Source organism: Protopterus annectens, chromosome 14.part0 (assembly GCF_019279795.1).
Source record: "Protopterus annectens isolate FY-2018-M chromosome 14.part0, PAN1.0, whole genome shotgun sequence".
Taxonomy (NCBI): domain Eukaryota; kingdom Metazoa; phylum Chordata; order Ceratodontiformes; family Protopteridae; genus Protopterus; species Protopterus annectens.
This window is the reverse complement of record NC_056748.1, coordinates 916009715-916022677: the sequence shown is the minus strand read 5'-3', so window position 1 is coordinate 916022677 and position 12963 is coordinate 916009715. Positions and strand designations below refer to the sequence as shown.

The 12963-nt window shown below is 38.9% G+C and overlaps 1 protein-coding gene across 1 annotated transcript in view; it reads left to right on the top strand.

Moving 5' to 3' along the window:
• The window catches only part of LOC122789337 (cyclin-J-like), a 292505-nt gene that overhangs the window by 229712 nt on the left and 49830 nt on the right, over positions 1–12963 (top strand). The gene's annotated exons all lie outside the window — the stretch shown is intronic.

The window sequence follows — 12963 nt, the reverse complement described above, 5'->3', positions numbered from 1 at the left end:
GACTTACCATAAATTAGAATCTCAGTGCCCTACTTTAATTTAAACTTAAATTTTATGTAGGTGCTGTATAATGCAGAATATTAAGCACAAAGGTAGGAAGAGCAAAATTTTAAAAAGTACAGTCGAGCATGAAAGCAAAATTAAAATGAAAAAAATTACAGTCAAATATGCAAAATGTAAAACTAAAGGTGGAGCAGTAATAAAGTATAAGACTCGCTGAAGAACTAGAGTGAAAATTCAGATGAAAACACTAATATCATCTCACACCATCAAAAGCTATTTGAGAAAGGGAGGTTTTATGTGACCGGTGGAACCACCCAGCGCCATCAAGGCAGAAATTTTCTGCAGGTGAGCAGCCTGAAAGGCAAAAGTGCAAATAAGTGAGCTATCAAGCTGCACTTGTGGAATCATGTGCAGTAGCAGCAGCCCCTGGGAAGCTTAGTGTAGAGTCTGAGCTGGGCAATATGGTGTACCAGCTCTTTCAGATAAGAAAGACCCAGGTTTTAACTGGGCATACAAGTTTAACAACAAAACCTCATAATTCTGTATCAAACTGGAAGTTAATGCAAGGTGGTCAGAACAAGTTTGCTTTATTGGTTACAAGATATACCATTCAGTAAACTGGCTGCACCATTTTTAAATGATCAAGCTTTATGTTGTGGTGTCTGTGACGGCCGCACACTGGCCCAGTAATCAAGGTGCCTCGGTCCTCACCACTAATACCAGTGAAGGGCATGCACATTGGGGGATAACAAGTACACACACAGTAAAGTACAATTTCCCTTAAGAGCGCACAGAGATCACAGTCAGTCTGGGGCTGGTTTCTCCCTTTGTCTCCAGATCCCTAATAAGACGCCCCACTGGCACAGCTATAGGCTTCAGATCTCAGCCGAGTACTCAAGCCAAAACCTCCAGTACCCTCTCTGTCCAGCCAATGCTTCATGTCCCTGCCCAAGTAGCTGACACACACACACACTTTGAGATTTGATTTATATATAAGCACACAGACACTACTGGGGAAGGCTGGCACAGGTTCTCCAGCTATGCCCCCTCCTGCCAGGCTATAAGGTAGTAATCACTGCCACCAACTACTTTGATCAGCTACTAATAGCCCTTCCCAAAGGGTGACCAGTTTCACTGTGCAATATTACTGCTATCCAAATAGTAAGTGTAACTGGGCAGCAAGACTATTGGAGTGGCTTGAAAAGTATCACCAAATACATGCAAGTACTCTCTCTAAGAGCTTAAATTATCTCTACACAAAACAGCCACAGTTGAAAGGTTTAAAGATATTTAATAATAAATAATAAAAGCACAAGACAAATCTCGTAAATTAAACACAGTGTTAATCAAGAGTTCAGAGATCACAGGAAACTTTTAAAACAATATTATAGGATAGTCTGACATAAATATAGAAAACAGCTAGGCTAATCTGGCTATATTTCTATCTAACTCTGAGAGATTACTGTTCTAAATACTACTTGCATACAGAGCAAGCAAGTGTTGGTGAGCTGATGTGTTCAGGTTCAGACAAAATACAGAATGCTCAATATTAATTGATCAAAATTAATTGCTTAATAATAAACTTTCTATACCCATCTTAGTGCGTGCACCATCACCTCCAAACGGTCCTGTGGTCTGGCTGCTCGTCTCACCTCCCGCCTACTACCGGGTGCTCCCTCCTTGTCCTGATAAAGAATAATCAGTAATTAAACAGCAACTATCCAAAATGGAACACTATTTTCTGTAACCTGAGAAGACGCTCCTCCACTCAAGGCTTCCTTCAGTGTAGCTATCTCCTCACTAAAGAAGGCTCTGTGTACATAGTGTAACACTATCATTTTCTGCTAGCTCTCATTACTCGATTGCTAACTTGTGTGTGCTCCATCTTGCTGCCGCGTGATAGCAGCTGACCATAGCCCGCTTGCTCACCTTGGCCCAGGTTCTACCTAATCTCTCCTAGTCCTTATCTAACTCTCTTACAAGTAGTATTCCTTCCCCCTTGCCATATTCTCTTGTCGCCACTAGGTGGCGCTTCACACCCTAAATATATATTTTTACTCAATATTTCTCGCTACCACTGGCTATTATTATAGTTAAACCCTTTTTCTCTTTGTTCTCCATCTTGTTTCCTTTTCTGGCATACTGTACTACTTTTTCTCCTACCGTTAACACTCTCTCTCTGCACTTTAAGCTATGCTCTCTATTACAACACTTGCCCCTCAACTGTAGCCTACTGCTACTGATTGTTTTCTCTCTCTAGCTCTTCCACCCTCTGGCTCTTACCTGCCCTCTTCCCTCTCTCCAGCTCTATCCCTCTCGCTTCCACTTATCCCCTCCCCCTAGCCAACTTCCTCCCAAAAGTTACTTCTAGTGGGAAGTGCATGCAGCGCCATCTTTAAACTTTCTATACCCATCTTAGTGCGTGCACTATCACCTCAAAACGATCCTGTGGTCCTGCTGCTCGTCGCGCCTCCCAGTAAGCGAAGAACACTGCAACATCATTTAAGTGTTACTTTTTGCTAAGTTCTGCCAGGTTGCTTGTTTCCAGGCTAATTAACTTGATGCGATTAGCGTGGCTTTTGTTTAGTGTTGCTAAGTTCTGCTAGGTTGCTTAGTTCCAGGACAATAAACCTGATGTTAAAGCGAGCTTTCTAGCAGACACTCTGTATGCAGTGGCGATAGCTAAATTGTATTTTTTACTGCGTTTGTGATATCTTGGACTTATTCAGTTTGACTACATTCTGCTAGATTGCTTATTTTCAGGAAATAATATTAAAGCGTGCTTTCTATCTATATTTGTTACTGCATTTGTGATATCTTTGACTTTTTCAGTCCCTTGCCTTAGTTTCCGTCCTGTTATTAAGCTAGTACCGCAGTTATTAGGTGTATCTTATCCAGACATTATATGTAATCACATGTTTATTGTGATTTATCTCTGTACCCTACTGCCTGCTCCGTTGGGATAGACCTATTATTTAACTGTCTAGCAGTTAACTGTTGTAATTGAAACGATACGCTTGCAAAGTCTTTGGTTTTTCTTTCTTAAATGATTTAGCCTGCTAAGTTTGTCTTAAGATACAGTGTGATGCTCTTACAGCATTCTAAGGATTGTGTACCATAAATGTTTTCTCTTATGTATTGCAAATACCTAACACTTCTCAGGCTGCTCTTACTGTTTTGCTTCTTATTAACTTCTGCTGCCCTTGTACTCATGCTTTATCACTCTAGCTGTTCCTCCTTCCTATTGGATAATGTACTGTATTCTACTGTCGTATGTATAGCAAAGTGTGTAGTTCTACTCGTAACACTCTAGACCTGCCCCATCTCTTAACTTGGTGTACTGTTCCACGGACCTAAGGGGTAACTGTCCTTGCTGCTATTGTACTTGATCTGTTCTTTCCACCTCTACAAGTATCTGAAACTGTCTACCTATGCTTTCTCCCTGTCTAGTCTAACTTTCTTCACCCCGTGCCTTATCCTCTCCTACTTTACCTCCCTTATTCTCGCTGACCCTGACTAAGAATTTGTCATGTCTTTTTTTTACAGCCTACTACCGGGTGCTCCCTCCTTGTCCTGATAAAGAATAATCAATAATTAAACAGCAACTATCCAAAACGGAACCTAATCTCTCCTAGTCCTTATCTAACTCTCTTACAAGTAGTATTCCTTCCCCCTTCCCGTATTCTCTTGTCACCACTAGGTGGCGCTACACACCCTAAATATATACTTTTACTCAATATTTCTTGCTACCACTGGCTATTATTATAGTTAAACTCTTTTGCTCTCTGTTCTCCAGCCTGTTTCCTTTTCTGGCATATGTCACTACTTTTTCTCCTACCCTTAACACACTCTGTCTTTACACTTTAAGCTAAGCTCTCTATTAAAACAATTACCCCTCAACTGTAGCCTTCTGCTGCTACTGATTGTTTTCTCTCTCTAGCTCTTCCACCCTCTGGCTCGACCTGCTCCGTTCGCCCTGTGGGCTCACTCCGCCCCCTACCCCCATTTCCCACCCACCCCCGGTAGTCCTAAGCTTCTACTTCCTAACCACACCCTCCTTTCCCATATGACAAATCAGAGGGTCCCACCATCCTAAATAGTTAAACCGCATCCTTTTCTTCACACAACCAATCTCAAAGTCCAACTACTTCATTATTTTAACTCCCACTTACACCTCTATTTCTGTCCTAGACCATTGCCAACTACCTAATATTATCCCAACCTGATTATACTATCATGTCTACCTCAACTACCTCTACACTAACTAAATTGCTACTCATTGCCACACTCATATCTGTTCTAACCTCAACCTATATCTTAACCTCCTTTGAACATCCAATTTATTTTCATTTCCACCACCCAACAAAACAAACAACCATACAAACTCACATTCAGCCATAATAACATACTGACAACCTCCACACCTAGTTACCTGCTAGCAAAATACCATAGATTGTCCCACATTAAATACAATAACCCAATAACCAAGAAATTTAGATATCAAACTAGTAACATACATATTCCTTTGCTCTCACTAAAAAAGCAGACATTACAAGATGGAAACATCCATCCTAATCCTGGTCCAGCTAATGTCCTGTTCACTGAACCTCTTACCACCAATGCCTCTACTCATCTCATCCTCAACAAGCACCCCAACTCTCTTCTTATAGCACACCTCAATATCCAGAGTGTGAATAACAAAGTTCCCCATCTCCATGCTCTCCTAAAGGTACACTCTTTTGATATTTTATGTTTGACAGAGACTTGGTTAAAATCTAGTACTCAAGATAGGGAACTTATCCCACCAGACTATAATATATTGAGACTTGACCGTATAAAGAGAAAAGGAGGGGGAGTAGCACTCCTTTTCAAGAATGGATTACAAGTCTCCACTTTACCCTATAACCCACCAAAGGACAACAGTGCTGAAGTCCTTATTTCCAAATTACAGGTCAACTCTAGTAAATCCATATACATCTTCTGTATCTATCTACCTCTAGGAATTAATATTAGTACACTAGAGGATATTCTTAGCTGGGCCTCAGCAACCTTTCCACAAAAAACTATTATCCTAGGTGACTTCAATATTGACTGGAGGTGCATCAGTACTGAGCATCCTACCTCTCATATTAACCTTCATGGCTTCTCTCTGACCATTACCTCCCCAACTAGAATAAACAAACCAAACAGAAAAGAGAGCACCCTGGATTGGATTCGTATCAATAATTATCACCAAACTTATAAAGTAGGTATCCTCCCTGACTATTTAAGTGACCACACTTTGACCTACATAATCGGACAAAAGTTTACCTCTCACCCAGCATCATATAGGACTATACGGTCCAACAAGAAATTTAACCAAGGGCTGTACCAGAATGAACTTAGTGCTTGTGATTGGTCTCAACTAAAAACCCTCCCTCTTGAAGAGGCTGTCAAATACTTCAACTCTAAATTCTTAAATATTCTGGACCAGCATGCAACTAAACATACTATACTATCAGAACTAGGTCTAGACCTGCCCCCTGGCTTACTAATGAAACCAGGAAAAAAATCCTCCTCAGAAATAAAGCCTGGACTAGGTGGCGAACTAACAAAAATTCTTCAGATCAACAAACTTTTAAACAAATGAGAAATAAGACAAAAAAAGCTATACTCAGACAAAAAAGACTTTTACTGTAAAATCCAGCAAACACACCTAAACAGCTCTCAAAGATTCTGGGCAAGTATCAATAGACTCCTGCACCCAGTTCACACCAGTACACCAACCCCAACAGGTGCAAATCAGGAGACTCAGAACCAAACTGCTAATGCTTTCAATTCCTTCTTCACATAGGCTGTCCAATCTCTAACTAGTCAGCTATCCGCTGACAGCTCCAGCCTTCTGACCCCTACTCCCAGCTCTCTTCCTACCTTCCTATTACAACCCACCTCAACTAATTTTATCTACAAACTCATTCTAAAACTTAAGCCTTATACGCCTTCTGCTGACCAAATCCCTGCAGAATACCTACAAAAAGCAGCTAAAGAAGTAGCATACCTTATATCCATCCTGATTAATGGAACCATTAATGAGGACAACATCCCTGACATATGGAAAATCTCACATATAATCCCCCTACATAAATGTGGCAACTCAAACGAATATTCTAACTATCGACCCATAGCCTTACTATCCCCTTTAGCAAAAATAATGGAAAAATGCATTCACAATCAGCTTCTAAACCACTTAATTCAACACAATATACTTGCTAAAAGCCAACATGGATTCAGGCCATTCCACAGTACTACTACTGCTCTCTTATCTTTCACCGACACTAGTAACGCAAACCGCAATAACTATGATCTCTCTCTTCAGCTCTATTTATTGATCTCTCAAAAGCATTTGATATAGTAAACCACTCTTTACTTATAAATATCCTGAATTCACTTTCCCTTGATACTCTGGCTATACAATGGTTCACTTCCTACCTTAACAATAGGGAACAGGCAGTGCTCTGGCAGAATATTCTATAATCTCAGCTACCATTCTCCCTGGGTGTTCCTCAGGGCTCCATTCTAGGCCCTCTCTTATTCTCTATATTTATTAACGATCTCTAGTTAGCAATTCCTCATGCAACCTGTATACAATATGCAGACGATTCAACTTTAATCTGCACAGCTAAATCTTCATCTGAACTACAATACCTAACTCAGAAGGTGTTTAACATGGTAGAGACTTGGTTCTTAAAACGTTGCCTCCTCTTGAACCCTAAAAAAACAAAGCTCCTTCTCTTTACTCCTACCCGTAAATCCATGCCTATGGACTTCTCTGTTATCTCTAATAATGGTACCATCATATCTCCTGACTCCACCACCAAACTCCTAGGAATTACAGTAGACAATAAACTGCGACATCCATATCAATAACACTATAAAAAGTTAACAGAAATATGGGCTCCTTATACAAGATCAAATACTTTCTCACTCCAATAGCCAAAAGTACTATTGCCCACTCCCATCTAATCTCAACAATTCTCTACGCATCACCAATGTACACCAACCTGTCAAAAGATAATCTTCTTAAACTAACCAACTCTTATAATAACATTGCCAGATTTGTCACTGGTAATCCCTTTAGAACACATCACTGTCAGAATCTAAAACAGCTAGGATGGCTTGAACTACAACACCAGCTTCATTTTAACCAACTTACCATTGCCCATAAGATCCTCTTCCAGCCTGAAAACACTCCTGTACTCTCAAACCTCTTAACTCCTTATAAAAATCTAAACACCTTATGCTCAGCTAATAAACTTATAGTCAGCATATGTAAATCTAACAACATGGCAGGTGACTCTGTGTTCTCTAACACTACTGAGAAAAACTGGAACCTTCTTCCTAGTGAACTTACTTCACTTCCTTCCTTACTCTACTTCAAACAACAACTCCGAACATACTTTAGAACACACTGGTTATGCCCTTGCACCAACCCTGACTAACCTACCTCCTCTATGACTAATTGTTTTTTTCTGCAACTTTACTCTAACTTTTGATTTTATGTTCTTTACTGCTATCTTATGTAAGAATTGTTAGCCTGATATAACTACAATCTACCTCATGTAAATATCTTGTGTTATACTCTACAAATATGTTCATGCAAACATTTATAGGGATTTGTGAACCAGGAAACTGCTACAAACTACCTTATGATTTTGTATTGTTCTATATTTTTGTATATATTATTAAGCAATGCACTGCTAAATGCTTTTAAACATCTTCAATGTTAAATTGTGTGTAACATTATATATCCTGTTTTGTTATGTAACCTATACTTCTTGTCAATAATGTCTTTGACTTGGAGCTTTTCTCCCCGGGCCTCTACTGAAAATGGACTTCTATCCAGTTAGCCCGGTCAACAAATGTAAAATAACAATAAAATAAATAAATAAAAATTTCTCTCTGAGAAAGTCTTAAATTGATAACAGCCAGTACTGCTAAGTCATTTCACATTGCATCGTTTTTATCACTTCTCCATTAGTTCCCAGGATAACAGAAACTCAAAATTTACATTTCATATAAGCTACACCTGGCCCGGAAGCCACAGCAATAAAATACATTTTTACATGTAAAATCTAGCAATTATCTCTGTCTTGATAACAATGGAAAGAATTTGCTAGCCCAGACATCTGTCTCAGAGCTTTAGATCAAACACAGTTGTAATTCTTTACTTAACAGCTTTCTTCTAGCAGGGTGCACTGTGATTACATTTTTGAAGTTCAGCATATAAAACAGTTTTCTTACATTTAGTTTTCTTTACACTTGTGAAACAAGCCTGTGGATTATATTTATATTAATATTTACAATAACATAGAATTATCTACAAAATTTTATCTAGCTAGGCTGGCAGCCTTCACAGTGTCCCACATACAAGGTGTTGCAGTAGTCCAGACGGGAAGACACCAAGGCATGAGCATCTTCTGAGAGGTCAACCTGACATAAAAGGTACTTGATCCTGGAGAAGTTTTTCATATGAGCCATGCTGATTTCTTAACAGCAGGCACTTGGTCCAGAAGCATCAGCCAATGGTCCATGACATATTTTATGCTGCACAGTTTAGCAACAAATTCCAACTTATACTCGTCATATAGAATAAAATTAGGAAGAGAAGGAGCAGATTTTTCTGAAGGTAATGTGAACTGTCATAGCCTCCGTTTTCAAGGTGTTGACTTTTAGGAGATTATGGGTAAGCCACAAATGTATGGCCTCATCAGCAAGGGAGTGCACACTGTCCAAGCCCTATGGGAGGGAGATATAAAGCTGGGTTATCACCAGCATGGTTTGGGTATGCTAAGCCCATCCACATTACAAGACTCTCAGTGGAAGAATATAAACTATGAACCATAAAGGACATAAGATGCAGCGTTAACGGTCTCGCACTGAAAAAGGAATAAGAGGAAAAGGTGTTTATTCCAGCATACAGCCAGAGACTACTGTCAACACCATTGAGAAGATGCCATACCATAAATGCTCAGTGAAAATGCCATGGTCTGTAGTGTGAGATGCAGCAGAGAGATCCAGGAGGAGCAGAACTGAACAGCATCAGTAGTTTCAACCCATTAAAAGGTCATGGACTACTCAAACAAGAACAATCTCCGTACAGTGGATAGTGAAAAATTACCTGTAATACTTTTCTGTAGGTTTATTACCTTCTGAACAATTGGAGAACACCCGTTGTGCCACTTCAGACCAGGCTAAATGATTGCCAGTGTAAAAAATGATTAGTTGATGGTGACTAATACTGTAATCCACTCCACTGCCCACCATTACAGTAGACCCTTTTATTTAAAAGTCTTAAGTCTGAAATTCTCACCACCAGGATTATTATCTCTCAAACTGCACTACTGCTACCAGATGGATTAAAATATAAAAAATCTGCAAATATGAATCCCCTCAACTTCCTATATGCAGCTAATAACTTATAAGCAAGTCCTGCATGTGAGTGTGCATTATCCTGAAAACCTACAGAGCAGAATATTAGCTTTGATCCACTGACCTTTTTCTCCTCATTCTCTCCAGGTTTCCGTGATTTCCAAAACTTTAAAATCTTTAAACTCCTTTGCCCCCCCGCCACTTTCTTCCCCCTCCCGCTGTCTCTCTCTCTCTCTCTCTCTCCGTCTCTTTCAGTTACTGTTTCACTCTTGCTGTAATGTCTCGTGCAGCAGTTAGGCTGGATAGAAATAGATGGCCAACTTTTCAGGAGTTGGCCAGAAATACTGCTCGTCAATTAATAAATAATAATTAATAAGTACATAGAAATACATAGTAAACATGTTTTTAAAAAAATAAATACAAATTTCACTTTAGAAATGAGTTAAGTAATACAGTTAACTAATTAAATATACCAAGAAATATTACATTGAGTGTGGAAACAGAAAATTCATCTTTTTTTTTTTTTTTTTTTTACAGGTAGAGTACAAGAAAGAAACACCCAGATATTTTTAGTCATTTTCTATTTCCTAACTAAAAATTAACTAAATCATAAACTAGAATGTGCAGACAGAGAGAGAGAGTGCGAAAGAGAGAAGTGCTGAAACAGCTTGCAGGGTAGTTTAGTCTCTTCTGATTTTCTTCTCGGTTGTGTAAATTTTCTAATGGAGACCACAGATAGTTGAGCATATTGTCACATTTGCATGCTAATATTTGTCTGATCTGGCTCGCCATCTTCTTAAAGAAACTTCTGTTGCAGCATAATTATATTCTTATATGCTGTATTTCCCAGCAGAAAGCAGTTACAGACTTCAGATGCAAAACTTGCAGTACCTTTCTATGCATTTCATAGAAGAAAGTCGCAAGTTCACACATTTTTTTTTTCATAGCACAGAAAAACACACAGGCAGCAAATATACATTGCACAAGAATAAATCGCACATTCTCACATAGTGTTGCCTCTATAAAAAGATACATTGCAGACTAAATTAAATTTTAGTTACCTGCTTAGTTTTACAAGACTGAAATGCAACTCAAGTCTGTTGCATTCGGAGTCTGAACCCAGAGACAAATTTATTCCCACACTTTACAGCAAGTACAGCATAGATCAGTACTGCTTGTGTCTTCACTTGTGTACAAGTTTGTTGGTCTTTAACTCTTTCCCCTTCTTTAGTGGCAGGCTATAGACAACTCCCAGCACATTCTTCGGTTCCTTCTTGCTTTGATCCCCAACCTTCAAGTCTTTACCAAAACTTTTATTCAGTGGCTTACTACTCTGTAATCCTTGCTCTGAAAACATGGCAGTCCATTCCTGGAAAAATTAAACTAATATAGTGTTTCACCAAATTCCACTCTGTGCTACAATCGTGCTCATTGAATCTGGACAAAAGCAATTGCTTTCTAAGTCATTTAACATAAGCACACACCCTAACTATTAATTCTTTACATTCTTTAACAAATCCTCTACTAAAGCAGACCAGGGGTACAGCTACCACCATTAAGCCATCTGGCTAATGCATCCTCATCTCTTTTATCCCGCTCACTTAATGGATTATTTTCCTTCCCCATCTCTCCAATACAGCATCCATCTTTACTGCCTACACTTCTGCTGTTGCACTGTAAATAGCACGTGTTCAGTCCAAAAATATTGCTAAAAAAATTTTTGTTTCACTTTTTATTCTCCAGCTAATTGTTTCAGTATCTGCCAAAGCCTGCTGTGTAATATTTTTCATTTTCTCATGCTGTGGAGATAATTAACATTGCTTTAACAGTAGCTGTATTAACCATTTGTGTTTATTTTATTTTGTAATACTGCTGTGTCTCAGTTGTTCTTTTGTCTCCTAGTGTTATAAGTGAAAATGGTCTATGTCATTCAGTGTTGTACCCCAATTAACAAATGAAAATAAATAAAATGAGTCAAATAACAGAACTGTACAATATAAACAAAGCAACAAAATTTAAAGGATCCTCCTCATTTCCAAGAAATATAATACAATAACCGCACATTTGTAGGTATTCACTGTTGCAACCTGTTTGCAGTATTCCCAGTGCATGTAATTAACTGCAGAAAATTATTAGCATTACAGACCGTGTGTGTGAGAGAGAGAGCAGTAAGGAGAGCTAATGGATGTAGAGCTTGAAAAAGCTGTAGGTGCTTGTAACACCATTAGTTTTCCATTCTGAGATGGAGTAAAAAAATAAACATAAAAAGTAACATGCAAACCACTTTTTTTCAGATTTGTAAACACTCCAAACAGCTTCACATCTCCTATACATAGTGGTGAGTTCTGACTGCAAGATTTCATCAGCACATCAACAGAATGGCCACTTCTTGTACAAGCTATCACAGAGGAAAGAGGCTCCCCATGGCATGCACTGTTTGTTTTAGGAAAATAAGAACAGCACTAGGTAATCAAAACATAAGGCCTAGTTATATACAACTTTAAGTAAATGCACTTTGTCACACTTTACAAGCACTTAAAAGTGATTGTTTCCCAAAGTGATCAGGACCGTACATTAAGTGGAGTTGTGAAGACCATACAGTATAAACTTGGTGCAATTTGTGTCTGCCCATCCATTCATCAAGACTCACCTTAAAGGCAGATAGAGTGGTACTTTACTTGACCCATATTTATAACTTATTCCACAGGATGGGGATATGTCGAGTTAAGAACCTCTCTCTTCCAGCAAATCATGTTTTTTGTTGTAGATTTAGGTCTCTGTTGTGGATGTTTATAGAGTCACTGGTGTTGCAAAGAAATAGGTTAAATGAGACTGGAAGTTCTTAGCTTGAAAAACAAGACACAGGATGTCTTGGATTAATCAGGCTACTGAGTGTAAGTTTTGCTTATCTGCTAGGATATTTGAAAGTTTTAAAACCTTAATTTTCTTGGTTAAAAAAACATTGTGGCCTTTCCAGTTAAGCAGTATGCTTAAATTTGTACATACACTGCGGTGGTGGTGCTGCGGTAGCGTTGTCACATCACAGTTAGACGTTGCACGTTCAATTCTCAGAGCGTCTTCTGTGTGTTGACATGCGTGAATGGGCGTTCCTTCATTGAAGGTTGTGCATTAGGCCCGGCAAGCCAGCACGTAAAAATCTACTGCCAATCATTAGCAGACCGGAGTTCCGCTGTGGCGACCCCTAACCGGGAAAAGCCGAAAGACAGGGGGCACTCTGTTTAGTCTCTAGTCTGAATAGGGAAGAAGTGGGGAAAATAACTTCTTTTGAGCTTGACCTTCCTTTTGAAATGAATTGGATTAGATAAAAGGGTGTCCTGATTATACTGGAAGGTAGTGGAGGTAGAGAGCTGTAGGTTGGAAAGTTTGTATAGGAGGATGGTATGGGAAACGGTATCAAATGCTTTGGATAGGTCGAGGAATAGAACTGATGTGTATAGTTTTGTTTTTTTTTAAATGCATAAGTTTAGTTTTGTTTTGGGATATAAAACTGAAAAACAGTGTAACTGAGTTAGAAGCGAGATTTTCAAAAGC